Consider the following 17005-nt stretch of genomic DNA (forward strand, 5'->3'; position numbering starts at 1 on the left):
CATGCCAGACACTGTACTAAGCTCTGGGGTCGATAGAAGCTCATCAAGTGGGACTCAGTCCATGCCCACATGGGGCTCACACTCTTAATCCCCATTTTACAGATGATGGAACTGAGGCACAGACAACTGAAGCAACTTGCCCAAGGTTACACAGCAGAGAAGTGGCAGAGTCAGGATTAGAATCCAGGTCATTCTGACTCCCGGGCCCATGCGTTATCCATTACTTCTTCATATTAGAATATGTGGTTGATGATATGTGGTTTATGGCTCTTTCCACTGAGCCATAAGAAGCAGTGTGGCTCAGTGGAAAGAGCATGGGCTTTGGAGTCAGAGGTCATGGGTTCAAATCCCGGCTCTGCCAATTGTCAGCTTCGTGACTTTGAGCAAGTCACTTAACTTCTCTGGGCCTTAGTTACCTCATCTGTAAAATGGGGATTAAGACTGTGAGCCCCCCATGGGGCAACCTGATCACCTTGTAACCTCCTCAGCGCTTAGAACAGTGCTTTGCACGTAGTAAGTGCTTAATCAATCAATCAATCAATCAATCAATTGTATTTATTGAGCACTACTGTGTGCAGAGCACTGTACTAAGCGCTTGGGAAGTACAAGTTGGCAGCATATAGAGACAGTCCCTACCCAACAGTGGGCTCACAGTCTAGAAGGGGGAGACAGAGAACAAAACCAAACATATTAACAAAATAAAATAAATAGAATAGATATGTACAAGTAAAATAAATAAATAAATAGAGTAATAAATATGTACAAACATATATACATATATACAGGTGCTGTGGGGAAGGGAAGGAGGTAAGACGGGGGGATGAAAGGGGGACGAGGGGGAGAGGAAGGAGGGGGCTCAGTCTGGGAAGGCCTCCTGGAGGAGGTGAGCTCTCAGTAGGGCCTTGAAGGGAGGAAGAGAGCTAGCTTGGCGGATGGGCAGAGGGAGGGCATTCCAGGCCCTGGGGATGACGTGGGCCGGGGGTCGATGGCGGGACAGGCGAGAACGAGGTACGGTGAGGACATTAGTGACAGAGGAGCGGAGGGTGCGGGGTGGGCTGTAGAAGGAGAGAAGGGAGGTGAGGTAGGAGGGGGCGAGGTGATGGACAGCCTTGTAGCCCAGGGTGAGGAGTTTCTGCCTGATGCGCAGATTGACTGGTAGCCACTGGAGATTTTTGAGGAGAGGAGTAACATGCCCAGAGCGTTTCTGGACAAAGACAATCCGGGCAGCAGCATGAAGTATGGATTGAAGTGGGGAGAGACACGAGGATGGGAGATCAGAGAGAAGGCTGATGCAGTAGTCCAGATGGGATAGGATGAGAGCTTGAACGAGCAGGGTAGTGGTATGGATGGAGAGGAAAGGGCGGATCTTGGCAATGTTGTGGAGCTGTGACCAGCAGGTTTTGGTGACGGCTTGGATGTGAGGGGTGAATGAGAGAGCAGAGTCGAGGATGACACCAAGGTTACAGGCTTGTGAGACGGGGAGGATGGTAGTGTCGTCAACAGAGATGGGAAAGTCAGGGAGAGGGCAGGGTTTGGGAGGGAAGACAAGGAGTATAAGTATAAGGGGATGGAGAATAGATATTGGGTCCCCATTTATGGATGATGAAATTGAGACCAAAGAAGTGAAGTGACTTGCCCAAGGTCACATAGCCGGCAAATGGCAGATTAGAACCCAGGTCTCCTGACTTTGAGGACTGTGCTCTTTCTGCTTTCCAACAGTGTGACCTAATGTTATAATAGCTTCTGTTTTTCCTGCACATGAATGCCTAACTTAGTCCCATTAGAGAGTGACAAAGTCAATACGCTTAGTACTATGTCCTTGGCACGTAGTAAACACTTAACAAATACCACAATTGTTATAATGATTATTATTATGAAACCCCTCCATCGACCCAAGCTCACACCCCATTTTCTCCTGTCCTTTGGCGGCAGGCTGTGGGAACGGGAATCTCAACCTCTTGGCCAGATTCTGCGTTTGGGGTTTGACTGTTTGATCAATCAATCAATCAATCGTATTTATTGAGCGCTTACTATGTGCAGAGCACTGTACTAAGCGCTTGGGAAGTACAAATTGGCAACACATAGAGACAGTCCCTACCCAACAGTGGGCTCACAGTCTAAAAGGGGGAAGCAGAGAACAAAGGCAAACATACCAAAAAAATAAAATAAATAGGATAGAAATGTACAAGCAAAATAAATAAATAAATAAATAAATAGAGTAATAACTATGTACAACCATATATACATATATACAGGTGAATATATGAGCGTCAGTATAGTAGGCAGATCTCCATGCCCAGGTCTTGATTAACACAGGCCATCGGGGCTGCAACCCAGGGAGGGGCCTTGGGCTTAGAGAGGGGTCTTGAGGGTCCCCAGAAATAATGCCCCCTCTTGATTTATCACTATGGCTCCTCCTTAGGGGCATTTTTCAGAGAGTGCCTGAAAGAGACTGTCCCAAAGTGGCTGCCATGCAAGGAGATGGTGGCACTGTTATTGGTCTGCAATTGCTGCCACCTGACTCCTTGCCCCTTAGGTGCATTTTATTTTTTTATGGTATTTGTTAAGGGCCTACCTTGTGTCCAACACTGTTCTAAGCACAAGTTAATTATGTTGGACACAAGCAGTGTGGCTTAGTGGACAGAGGACTTGTGTTCTAATCCCGGCTCCACCATATGTCTGCTGTGTAACTTTGGGCAAGTCACTTCACTTCTCTGGGACTCAGTTACCGCATCTGTAAAATGAGGATTAGGAGTGTGAGGCCCATGTGGGATAGGGACTGTGTCCAACATGATTAAGTTGTATCTACCCCAGCACTTAGAAAAGTGCTTGGGACAGAATAAGTGTCTAACAACTAGCATAATTATTATTGTTCCTCGTGGAGCTCACACTCTAAGTATGAGGGAGAACAGTTGAATTGAGGCAAAGAGAAGTGAAATGACTTGCCCAAGATCACACAGCAAGCAATCGGCAGAGTCAGGATTAGAACCCAAGTCCTTTGACTCCCGGGCCCGGGTTCTTTTCACCATGATGAACTGGTGTCTCTGAGACACTGATACTGCTAGAGGTGCTGCGACTTTGGGAGTCGAGCCTTTTATTAGAGCTTCAGATCTGATTTCCCCAAGCTTGGATGTGGACAATATAGGTTACAAACTAGCTTTCAGATGGGATTTGTTCACTACCAACCCGACTTGATTTTGCCTGTGTGTCCTGAAGGCAAAATGTTCGCTCCCCCATTATGAATTCCCAAAGCCCAGGATCCATCGTAATGTAATTGGTTTCCAAGACACAACAGCTATTGTTTTCAATTTCCCAAAATGAAATCGTACATGGTAGATGTACATTTTCATCTCAGCACACAACACCTTTTAATAGGAATTCCACCCACATCGAAGAGGCCCTGTGACATGAGACAGACGCAGGCTAGGGTTTAGCCACAGCAATTGCTCCGCTTTTGCTGTCCTGCTTCACAAGCTTCCCATTGTCATTGCGGGGAAGGCAGAGTTTCAACCCAGGAAGGTAGCTGATGACTACCTCATTCATTCATTCATTCATTCATTCATTCAAACACATTTATTGAGTGTTTACTGTGTGTGGAACACTGTACTAAGCACTTGGGAAAGTACAATATAACAATAAACAGACTCATTCCCCTCCTCTGCTTAGATTCTGATAAACACAGTTGAGAGCCAGGGGACCATCCCTGGGAAGAAAAGATCTCTTTTTGGTTTTTTATATATGGTATTTGTTCATTCATTCATTCATTCAATCACATTTATTGAGCGCTTACTGAATGCAAAGCACTGTACTAAGAGCTTAGGAGAATACAATATAACATCAAACACATTCTCTGCCCACAACGAGCTCACAGTCTAGAGGGGCAGACAGACATTAATATAAGTAAATAAGTAAATAAATAAATAAATAAGTAAATAAATAAATTACAGATATATACATATGCGCTGTGGGGAAGGGAGGGAGGATGAATGAAGCAGCAAGTATGAGTGGAGCAGAAGGAAGTGGGAGAAGAGGAGAGGAAAGCTCAGTCAGGGAAGGCTTCCTGGAGGAGGTGTGCCTTAAAAAAGGCTTTGAAGTGGGGGAGAGCAATTATCAGTCTCCTCCTCCACCCCCATACCCCCGCCTTACCTCCCTCCCCTCCCCACAGCACCTGTATATATCTTTGTACATATTTATTACTCTATTTATTTTATTTGTACATATTTACTATTCTATTTATTTTATTTTGTTAATATGTTTTGTTTTGTTGTCTGTCTCCCCCTTCTAGACTGTGAGCCCACTGTTGGGTAGCGACCATCTCTATATGTTGCCAACTTGTACTTCCCAAGCACTTAGTACCGTGCTCTGCACACAGTAAGCGCTCAATAAATATGATTGAATGAATGAATGAACGAATATGAGGAGGGAGGGTCTTCCAGGCACATACCATGTTAAGCGTATACCTTCTGCCAGGCACTGTACTAAGTTTGGACACAGTCCATGTCCCATGTGGGGCTCATAGTCTTAATCCCCATGGTAGTGATGAGGTCCCTGAGGTCCAGAGAAATGAAATGAATTTCCCAAGATCACACAGCAGACAAGTGGCGGAACCGGGATTAGAACCCATGTCCTCTGACTCCCAGACTTGTGTTCTTTCCAAGAGACAACACTGCTTCTTGAGACTTCATGGTTATCAGATTCACTGCAGGCGAGAAATGTACCTATCAACTCTCTTACTGTTGCCTAGTGGAAAGAGCATGGGCTTGGGAGTCAGAGGACGTGAGTTCTAATCTCGGCTCTGCTACTTGTCTGCTGTGTGATCTTGGGCAATTCATTTCACTTCTCTGGTCCTCAGGGACCTTATCGGTAAAATGAGGATTAAGACTATGAGGCCAACAGGGGACAAGGGCTGTGTCCAACCTGATTGCCATGTATGCACCCCAATGCTTAGAATAGTGCTTGGCACATAGCAAGTGCTTAACAAATACCAGAATTATAATTATTATCATTATAATTATATTGTACTCTCCCAAGGCCTTAGGACAGTGCTCTGCACACAGTAGGTGCTCAATACATACGATTGATTGATTGAGTGATTATGAGAGTAAACGGGTCTAGTTTTTCATTCTTCCTTTGTAAAAATGATTTACTCCACCTTTTCCACCTACAGCCAGTGCACTGGAGGAAGAAGAGCCAGTGGAGCGGAGAAGCAGTTGGCAGGCGGTGGCACTTAGTGACCTGCTTCACTGCTCATCCTTCCATTTGCTCTGACCTTGACAGGAAAAATTTCTTCTCCCTCAATCTTCCATTTATCCACACGTGACTGAGCCAAGGAGCTAGGGCAAAAGTTGGTAGATGCGTGCCTTGCCCACAAGGAGCTTCCAATCTAGAGGGGGAGACAGACAATGACATAAATTAGGGATGTGTACATCAGTGATGCAGGACTGAGGGTAGGTGAGTAAATATGGTCATATAAAGCAAAATAGAAAACGATCTAGAGCTGTCAATCAAACCCATGCAGCTGGGTGTCAGGCATGGCAATCAAGCCAGACACTGTTCCTGCGGCATTCTTTGGTGCCCTTGTCAGTCACAGAACACAGGGCTGGCTGTCCCAGATTTGCTTATCCAGCAGCGAGGGGATTTTCAACAGCTTGTTGCTACCTCGGTGTTAAGGAAATACAAACGCAGTAAGGGTGGAAGCAGATGAAATGAGCTGGGTGGTCCGGGGCCGAGGGATGGTGACATTGCAAAAATGGGCATCAATCTTCGGAGTCATTTGGTTGGAAAAGGTTCTTCAGTGCAGAGGTTGCTCCAAAGCCGGAGCAGCTCATTTTCGTGGGAGATGGATTGAGGGGGTGAGCAAGTAAACAAGAATTGGTCCTGGGGAATGCCATTTTGACAGTCAATGTTTTGAGCAAATAAGAAATAGATCCAATCTCCCAAGTGTCAGGTAACTTACATTATAACAAGCTGCCTATGAAAAACAGACCCTCCCGGACCAAGTTCCACTGTCCTTGGTGCTAAAGCCAAGTCTGGGAAGACGAACACAATTTCCTTCCATTTTTTTTTTAATTTAATGGTATTTGTTAAGTGCTTACTATCTGCCAGCACTGGGGTTGATACAAGATAATCAGGTTAGACACAGTCCATGTCCCACATGGGGCTCACAGTCTCAATCCCCAGTTTAAAGATGAGGGAACAAAAGCAGGAGAAGTGAAGTGATTTACCCAAGGTCACACAGCAGCCAGGTGGATTAGAACCCAGGTCCTCTAAATTCTAGGCCAGTGTGCTTTCTGCTAGGCCAAGCTGCTTCTCCAAATGAATTCTGAATTATCTTCATTTGAACTTTATCCCTTTTCTTCATTTGAATGCATTCCTGATTACCACAAGTAACAGTTCTGGGCCCAAATATATATCTCCTTCAAGAGGATATGTTGACACTAAAGTTGCACCAAGGCTTGCATCACTTGGATCTGAAACACTAATTGAACAATTATTCTCTGAAATCACCAGGCCACTGGCTCCACTGAGGTAAAAAAAACCCATAAATAAATATGTTTTCTCATTAATGTCTAAAGAAACTACACCATCCTTAGGAGTTAGTTGGAAACTGTTTGACATTGTCAGTTTTAGTAAATTGATCAGCTGGAGGCAGTTTTCAAGATGAAAGAAGATCAAAGGGGATTTGTGCCTGTCAGATTTTCATTTAGAATTATCAGGCATTATTTAAATTGAACTGCAGTTGAGTATTAAGGGGTTTGGAAAAAGTGTAAAAAAAATCTGCAATAGAATGAAAACATTTCCTTTATTCTGAAAAAGACAGGTTTTGGAGGCCCATTTGTAAACTGAAACACAATTTTGCATTAAAATTCCAAAGCCGCTATAATTACAAAAGGATTTATATCTAACCTAGTTATACTTTTAAAAAGATTCCAGCCTTTTCTCTGTCTCTGTTATAATTGATTTTGCTAGCCACCTAGCCAATAGATTTTGAAGAGCTAGAATAGATTTTGAGATACTGAAATCAAGCAATACAGAATGTGGAGGGTAGTTGGGGGGTGGGGGGGAGGGGCATGCTTATACATAAGGTACCAAGAAGAATAGACACATTATTTGTCCTCTCTCTTCCCACCCACCTTCCCTTGCCTCAGACACTTTACATCACTTTGGCAGATTGGTTGACAGGCGTTGGACCAAAGAATAGCTAACAGGGTTGAAAGCACTTTGTCTCTCCAGAAAAAATGGTACATCTGTCAATGTGGCCTGGTGGAAATAGCTCAGGGCTGGGAGTCAGAAAGTCTGGGTTCTAACCCTGGCTCTAGCACTGACCTGCCCTTTGAGTTGGGATAAGGTACTTTACTGTAATGGGCCTCATTTGCCACATCTGTAGAACGGGGATAAAATATCTATTCAACTCTTTTTAGGCTGTGAGTAGTGTGGAGGACAGGGGCTGGATTGATTGTAGTGATTAATACAGTGTCTAGCCCACCATACTACTAAGCTGATCCAAGCACTTATCCTATCCACTCAATCAATCAATCATGTACACTTACTATGTACAGAGTACTGTACTAATTGCTTAGGAGAGTACAAAACAGAATTAGCCAACACATTCCCTGCCCATAACGATCTTACAGTCTAGAGGAGGAGACAGACATTAATATGAGTAAATTAGGTCAATTATAATAAATAATATGAAGATATCTCACCTTGATTACTGCATCAGCCTCCTCACTGACCTCCCTGCCTCTTGTCTTTCCCCACTCCGGTCTACACTTCTGCTGCCCGGATCATTTTTTCTACAAAATCGGTCAGTCCCTGTTTCCCCACTCCTCGAGAACCTCCAGGGGTTGCCTATCCACCTCTGCACCAAACAGAAGCCCCTTACCATGGGCTTTAAAGCACTCGATCACCTTGCCCCCTCCTGTTTTACCTCACCAGTTGGCATGCAAGTGTGCTAGACCACTATAGTAGCCTCCCCTTTCTCCTTTTTCCCTGGTATTTGTTAAGCACTGACTAAGTGCCAGGCCCTGTACTAAGCATTGGGGTAGATATAAGTTATTCATATTGGACACAATCCCTGTCCCACATGGGGCTCACAGTCTTTAATCCTCATTTTACAGATGAGGGAACTGAGACCCAGAGAAGTGATGTGAAATGACTTGCCCAAGGTCACACAGCAGACAAGTGTGGCAGAGCTGGAATTAGAACTCTGGTCTTCTTGACTCCCAGGCCCAGGCTCTTTCCACGAGGCCACGCTGCTTTTCCTTGAAAACGAGAACTGTGGCATGAGTCTGTCAAACAATCTTTAATATTTATGTAGCACCTGCTGTATGCCAACTCCTGTCCTAAGTGCTTGCGAGGGTCCAGTGAGAAAATGCACCATCCCTGCCAATATAGAACAAACAATCTCTCTTACAGCACATCGGGGCTCCTCTGGGAGCATAGTTCTCCCCTCGGTTCCCTTGACATCCCTCTTGACCACTAGCTGGGTCTCTCCTTTTCTCCCAGTGCACTTCAACTTGCTCTCTTCATCCCCTCTCACTGTACCTTGTTCCTATTCTCCCACCTCTGTACCCTTGCTCACGGCATTTCTCCAAGTCTGGAACTCCCTCAATCAGTCAATCAATCGATGGTGTTTACTGGGTACTTACTGTGTGAAGAGCACTGGACTAAGCGCTTGGGAGAGTACAGTAGAACAGGGTTGGTGGGTGTGATCCCTGCCCACAAGGAGCTTGCAGTCTAGCAGGGGGAGGTAGATAGTAAAATAAATTACAGGTGGAGGAAATGGGGGGTGAACTCTTTTCATATGTTCTGGCCATGATGGGGGCTTATAGAGTTGAAAGCTACCCCTGGCCAAGACAAGGACCCCAGTCACAAATTCCCAGTGCCCTATGCCTTTCAAACCCAACAGCCAACTCTAGCACTTATCAATCAATCATTGGCATCTATTAATAATAATTACGGTCCTCCTTAATTGCTTACTGTTTTCCAAGCACTGTTTGAAGTGCTGGGGTTGATACAAGTTAATCAGGTTGGACACAGTCCCTATCCCACATGAGGCTCACATTCTTAATCCCCATTTTACAGATGAGGAAACTGAGACACAGAGATGTTAAGTGACTTGCCCAGGGTCACACAGCAAGTAATCAACAGAGCTGGGATTAGAATCCAGGTCCTTCTGACTCCCAGGCCTGTGCTCTATCCACTGAGCCATGCTGCTTCTTGATTGCTTACTGTGTGCTGTACTGTGTGCTTACTGTGAATACTGTATTCATTCAATCGTATTTATTAAGCACTTACTGTGTGCAGAGCACATAGTACTAAGTGTTTAGGAGAGTCCAGTTCAACAGAGTTGGTAGACACATTCCCAGCCCACAAGGATCTTACAATCTAGAAGGAGACAGACATTAAAACACATTACAGTTATGTATATAAATGCTGTGGGGCTGAGGGCGGGCTTAATATCAACTGCTTATAGGGTACAGATCTTAGGCACGAGGGGGCAAGGTGATTGGATGCTTTAAAGCTTATGGTAAGGGGTTTCTGTTTGATGTGGAGGCGGATGGGCAATCACGGGAGGTTCTTGAAGAGTTGGGAGATGAGTACTGAACCTGTTTTAGAAATATGATCCACCCAGCTAGCAGAGCAAAGTGAGAACTGGAGTGGGGAGAGACAGGCAGCCAGGAGGTCCGTGATGAGGCCAATGCAGTAGTCAAGGTGGGATGCGAGGTAGCAGTTTGGATGGAGAGGAAAGGGAGGATTTTAGTGATATTGAGAAAGTAGAACTGACAGGATTTGGTGACAGATTGAATATGTGGGTTGAATGAGAGGGATTTGTCGAAGATGATGCCCAGGTTATGGGCTTGTGAGATGGGGAGGATAGTGATATTGAGTACAGTGAATGGGAAAGACAGGGAGAGGACAAGGTTTAGGTGGAAAAATGAGCAGTTCTGTTTTATGAAATAATCCCTGTGTTTAGCACTCTTGTAGTATTTATTATTGAGCACCCACTTGGTGTGGTAATCTGGGCTCAGAACCTGGGAAGCACAGAATTGTGAAGTCACATGTGCCCTGCCTAAAAGGTGCGTACACTCTATACTCATTTATATGCACATATATTTATTTAATAGATATTTATGTTTGCCTGTACATTCAGTTATCTATTTTTACTACTCTTTTAAATGTTTTTACATTTGTGTGCCCCATTAGAGTGTAAACTCCAAGTTCACGTTTGCAGAAGGCAATTCAATCTTCTACATGGGGAGCTGACATGAATCAGGCAATCAGTCATATTCACTGAGCACCTACTGCATACAGAACACAGTACTGAACACTTGGGAGAGTACAAAACAATGGAGTTGGTAGATACTATTCTTGTCCTCAAGGAGCTGACAGTCTACTGTGTGCAAATCCCCGCACTAAAAGTTTTGGAGCGTACAGTTCAATAGAGGTAGTAGAGTTGATCCCTCCCCCCAGGCTTGCATCTCCTCTTGCTTTCAGGACATCTCTACTTGGCTGTCCTCCTGCCACCTCAAACTCAACATGTCCAAGATTGAGCTCCTTATCTTCCCTCCCAAACCCTGTCCTCTCCCTGACTTTCCCATCACTATGGATGGCACAACCATCCTTTCTGTCTCACAAGCCCGTAACCTTGGTGTCATCCTTGACTCAGCTCTCTCATTCACCCCACACATCCAATCTGTCACCAAAACCTGCTGGTCTCACCTTCACAACATCGTTATGATCCGCCCTTTTCTCTCCATCCGAACCACTACCACGTTAGTACAATCACTCATCCTATCCCGACTGGATCAGCCTTCTTTCTGACTTCCCAACCTCCTGTCTTTCCCCACTTCAGTCCATACTTCACTCTGCTGCCCAGATTATCTTTCTACAGAAATGTTCTGTGCATGTCACCCCCCTCCTCAAAAATCTCCAGTGGTTGCCTATCAACCTTCATATCAAACAAAAACTCCTCACTATTGGCTTCAAAGCTTTCCATCACCTTGCCCCTTCTTACCTCACCTCCCTTCTCTCCTTTTACATCCCAGCCCACACACTCCGCTCCTCTGGTGCTAACCTTCTCACTGTGCCTTGATCTCACCTGTCTTGCCGTCGACCCGTGGCCCATGTCCTACCTCTGGCCTGAAATGCCCTCCCTCTTTAAATCCACTAATCAGTCTTCCCCCTTCAAAGCCCTACTGAAGATTCACCTCCTCCAAGAGGCCTTCCCAGACTAAGCCCCCCTCTTCCTCAGCTCCCCCACCCCTCTATGTCACCCTGACTCGCTCCCTTTGTTCTACCCCCCCTCCCCATACCGCAGCACTTGTGTATATACGTACATTTCTGTAATTGTATTTATTCAAATTGATGCCTGTTTACTTGTTTTGTTGTGTATATATCTATAATTCTATATAATTGAAGGGAGTAGGACCTCCCTTCAAGGCCCTACTGAGAGCTCACCTCCCCCAGGAGGCCTTACCAGACTGAGCCCCTTCCTTCCTCTCCCCTTCGTCCCCCTCTCCATCCCCCCGAACTTACCTCCTTCCCTTCCCCACAGCACCTGTATATATATATATATATGTACATAAATATGTTTGTACATATTTATTACTCTATTCATTTATTTTACTTGTACATATCTATTCTATTTATTTTATTTTATTTATATGTTTGTACATATTTATTACTCTATTTTACTTGTACATATCTATTCTATTTATTTTATTTTGTTAGTATGTTTGGTTTTGTTCTCTGTCTCCCCCTTTTAGACTGTGAGCCCACTGTTGGGTAGGGACTGTCTCTATATGTTGCCAATTTGTACTTCCCGAATGCTTAGTACAGTGCTCTGCACACAGTAAGCGCTTAATAAATACGATTGATGATGATGATGATAATTCTATTTATTTATATTAATGCCTGTTTACTTGTTTTGATGTCTGTCTCCCCCCTTCTAGACTGTAAGCCTGGTGTGGTCAGGGATTGTCTCTATTGCTGAATTGTACTTTCCAAGCGCTTAGTATAGTACTTTGCACACAGTAAAGCATTCAATAAATACAATTGAATGAATGAATGAGTGAATGGTCAGTTATATTGTTGTGTTGTACTCTCCCAAGGGCTTAATACAGTGCTCTGCACACAGTAAGCATTCAATAAAAACGATTGACTGACTACCTGATAATAAAAATAATTAAGTACCGTAATTGACCTATTAGCACAGCAGTGCTCGCTTCATAGTATGTCACATGGACTGGACTGTCAGTCAAACCACAGACTTTTTTAGCCACCTACACACACACCATGTCTGTGTGACATCTTCAAAAAAGGAAGAACCCCCTTTGTGGACTCATGCCCCTTTGGGCCTCTTTGGATTTCACTTTCTTATTTTGTCCATTCCCTCGGAAATCTTGAGAATTATTTCAAAGTACAGACTGCTCAATCTCGGCGTCCCCCTCCGCAAGCCCGCCCTGACCAGTTCATGTCTCGGAGTGGGTGGTGACAGAAGACACTGACTGAATTTCTCCAGTTCAAGTTACCAATCACTGAAATAGGTCCCTGATAGGCCTATTATCCACAGCTGAGATTAATGGAATCAAAAGGGTTCAAAAGTGATTTAATTCCCATGAAAATGGGAGGTTAAAGGGTCAAAAAGTCACAAAAATGTATAAGATGTAGGAAACTGCATAATGAGCTGCAGTTTCATTTAATGCATTAATACAAAATCTGGGGCCTCTAGATTTCAGAGAAAATGTGAGGTATTGAATTTTGAATAAACTATTAAACTCTAGAGTCATGCAAAAATAACCAATTATTTTCAACATATTAAAAACTATCTATCAATTAGTTTGGAAAGGATGTGTCTTTTAATTTTATGGTCCAAATGACTAATGGACATAATTAATGTTTGAGATATTGTGGGAGTCCACAACGTGGTAGGCATGGATATGTATGTACAGACAGGAAGAGCTAGAGAGATTATGTGTTGTCTTTTGGATTTCAAGCTGATGGTTACTGGCGGTGAGATTTTATCAGTGTTTCTGGGTGGGGCAAGACCGATGCTTAGCTGACAATCCCTTCCCCATGGCTTACAAGTATTCCGGAGTGTCAGATGCGGTTTTTGTTTCTCCCTTTTGATGTGACCATCTTTTCAAAGCCTCAGTTCCAGTATGGTCACCAGGTTTCGGACTGTTTCCCAGAACAGCTTCACAAGTTAGGACCCGTGAAGAGCTTCTCTTGATGATGGTATTCTAGTATTTGTTAAGCAACTCCCAACTCCATCCTAATCCACCAAGACCTCTCAGATGCCTTTGACCACCTCCTTCTCATTGAAACTTTATCCAACCTTGGCTTCAACAGACACTGTCCTCTCTTGGTTCTCCTCCTATTTCTCTGACCGCTCATTCTCAGTCTCTTTCACGGGCTCCTCCTCTGTCTCCATCTTCTAACTGTGGGTATCCCTCAAGGTTCAGATCTGGGTCCCCTTCTTTTCTCCATCTACACCCACTCCCTTGGAGAACTCATTCACTCCCATGACTTCAACTACCATCTCCATACAGATAATTCCCAAATCTACATCTCCAGCCTTCTTTACAGTCTCACATTTCCTCCACTGGATGTCCCACTGACACTCAAACTAAACCTGTCCAAAACTGAACTCCTCATCTTCCCACCCAAACCTTGTCCTCCCTATGTCTTTCCCAATACTGTAGATAATACCACTACCCTCACTATCTCACAATCCCATAACGTCAGAGTTGTCATCGACTCGTCTCTCTCAGTCAACCCACATATTCCATCTGTCTCCAAATCCTGTCAGGTCTACTTGTGCAACATTGCTAAAATATGTTTTTTCCTCTCCATCCAAACTGATCCAAACACTTGTCTTTTCCCACTTTGATTACTGCATTGGCCTCCTCGCTGACCTCCTGGCCTCCAGTCTTTCCCCACTCCAGTCCATTCTTCACTCTGCCACCTGGTTTGTTTTTCTATTAAAAGAGTTCAATCCCTGACTCTCCACTCCTCAAGAACCTCCAGTGCTTGCCTGTCCACCTCCACATCAAACAGAAACTCCTTTCCAATCCATCAGCTGGCCCCCTCTACTTTATCTCACTGATCTACTACAGCTTAACACTCACTCTTCACTCCTCTAGCCCCACCTTGTCCTGATCTCGCCTACCTCGCCTCCGACCCTTTTCCTGATCTGCCTCCAGCCTGGAACTCCCTCCCCCAGCACTTAGACCAGACGATCACTTTCCATACCTTCAAAGCCCTCCTAAAAATCGCATCTCCTCCAAGCGGCCTTCACTGACATGGACCTCATTTCCCCTACTCCCTCTCCCTTCTACGTCAACTACACATTTGGATCTCTCGCATTTGGGCACTTGACATTCAACCCTCCCTCAGCCCCACAGCTCTTACGTCCATCTATGTCATTGATTTTCAGGTCTGTCATACCCTCTAGACTGTAAACTCTTTGTGGTTAGGGAACGTGCCTACCAATCCTGTTATATCGGACTCTCCCAAGTGCTTTGTACAATGATCAACACAAAGTAATCCTGTCGGTCCCACCTTCACAACATCGCTAAAATCCTCAATTTCCTCTCCATCCAAACTGCTACCATGTTAATACGATCACTCATCCTGTCCTTTAAAGGTTTATTGAAGACACATCTCCTCCAAAAGATCTTTTCCAACTAAGCCCCACTTTTCCTCATCTCCCACTCCCTTTTGCGTCTCCCTGGCTTGGTCTCTTTGCTTCCCCCCACCCCTCACTATCACCCTAGCCCCACAGCACTTATGTATATATCTCTAATTTTATTTTATCTGTCGCCCCCCCTCTAGACTGTGAGCTTACTGTGGGCAGGGAATGTCACTGTTTGTTGTTGTGTTGTACTTTCCCAAACACTTATTGCAGTGCTTTGCACACAGTAAGCACTTAATAAATATCATTAAATGAATGAATTAATGAATTAACAAATTTATTGTTTGAGTACAGATAAATTAATACACAGTATGTGCTTAACAAATACCACAATTATGAAAACAAGTCAGGATCAAACCTTCAGTGTCTTTTTGGGTGGAGAAGTTTCTGAGTGGTGGGGGGCCGACTCGTAGGCCACCCCCGCTTTTCACAGAGACCGAGCTGTCAAAGTGAACATTAGGTGATGGGTGTCTGAGGATTTCATTTTAGACAGTTGTTCTGCCTCAGTTTATGATCCGTCTCTGCCTGCCACGTGCAAATCAGCATCTTTTGATGTTCTGGTTTTTCCCCTCCACTCTGCTGGTTGGTTTACAAAGTGTGGTAGTCCTCAGGGAGATGTTTGGGGGATGAATAATAGTAATGGGGGTATTTATTTATCACTTACTATGTGCCAAGCACCGAACTAAGTGCTGGGGTAAATACAAGATCATCAGGTTGGATACAGTCCCTGTCCTGCAGGGGGCTCACAGTCTAAGTATGAGGGAAAGTGTGTCTTTAGTCCTTATTTTACAGGTGAGGAAACTGAGGCACAGACAAGTTAAGGGACTTAACCAAGGTCACACAGTAGGTCCTCCGGTCTTTTCTCTAGGCTGAGATTTTTTTTTAATGGTTGTCACCTGCCAGTGAATTGTTCCTCTCCTGGACAGCCCTGGGAAATTCAGGGCAGGAAGATAAAGAGTTCCTGGGCCCACCAAGGACCCTCTCTCCCCGCGGTAGCATAGAGTAGAGAAGCAGAGTGGCATCCTGGAAAGAGCACTGGCCTGGGAATCAGAAGGACCTGGATTCTAATCCTGGCTCCTCCACTTGTCTGCTGTGTGACAGTGGCAAGTCACTTCACTTCTCTGGGCATCAGTTACCTCACCTGAAAAATGGGGATTAAGGCTGTGAGCCCCATGTGGGACATGGACTGTGTCCAACTTGATTAGCTTGTATCGACCCCAGTGCTTAGTACAGTGTCTGGTACATAGGAAGCTCTTAACAAATACAGAGAAGCGGCATGGCTTAGTGGAAAGAGCACGGGCTTGGGAGTCAGAGGACGTGGGTTCTAATCCCAGCTCTACCACTTGTCTGCTGTGTGACTTTGGGCAAGTCACTTAAATTCTCTGTGCCTCAGTTACCTCATCTGTAAAATGAGGATTAAGACTGTGAGCCCCCTGTGGGACAACCTGATCACCATGTAACCTCCCCAGTGCTTAGAACAGTGCTTTGCACATAGTAAGTGCTTAATAAATTCCATTGTTATTATTAATATTACCTTAGCATTTAGAACAGTGCTTGGCACATAGTAAGTGCTTAACAAATATCATACTTATGAAATATCATTATTATTATTAATAATCATGTTCTTCTCTCCCAAGTGCTCAATACAGTACTCTACACTCATTGGGCTTCAAGCTCCTTGCGGGCAGAGATGATGTCAACTAACTCTATTGTATTTCCCCAAGCACTCGGTCCAGTGGCCTGCACACAGGGCACAGTAGACACAGTAGCTCCTTGAGGGCAGGGTTCCTGTCTACTAACTCTATGGTCCTCTCCCAAACAGTACAGTGCTCAGTACCCAGTAGGCAGCGTGGCTCAGTGGAAAGAACACGGGTTTGGGAGTCAGAGGACGTGGGTTCTAATCCTGGCTCCGCCACTTGTCTGCTGTGTGACTTGGGCAAGCCAGTTAACTTCTCTGTCCCTCAATTACCTCACCTGTAAAATGAGGATTAGGACTGTGAGCCCCACGTGGAACAACCTGATTACCTTGTATCTATCCCAGTGCCTAGAACAGTGCTTGGCACATAGTAAGCACTTAACAAATACCACTTAAAAAATTAATTAATTAATTAATTAATTAATTAATTAATTAAACACTACTAATCCGTGCCCTTCTTGATACCCAGGAGAGGGAACCTACCTTTCCTTCTTTTCCTGATTCCCCCTTCCAGTTGGGTATGGTAGAGAGAACCCCTTTCTTTGAGCTGGAAGCTCCGTAATGGAGTCACAGTGCACCTCTTTCTTCCTCTCCTCCAAGATAAGTGT

The sequence above is a fragment of the Tachyglossus aculeatus genome, chromosome X1 (genome assembly GCF_015852505.1).
Source record: "Tachyglossus aculeatus isolate mTacAcu1 chromosome X1, mTacAcu1.pri, whole genome shotgun sequence".
Classification (NCBI taxonomy): Eukaryota; Metazoa; Chordata; class Mammalia; order Monotremata; family Tachyglossidae; genus Tachyglossus; species Tachyglossus aculeatus.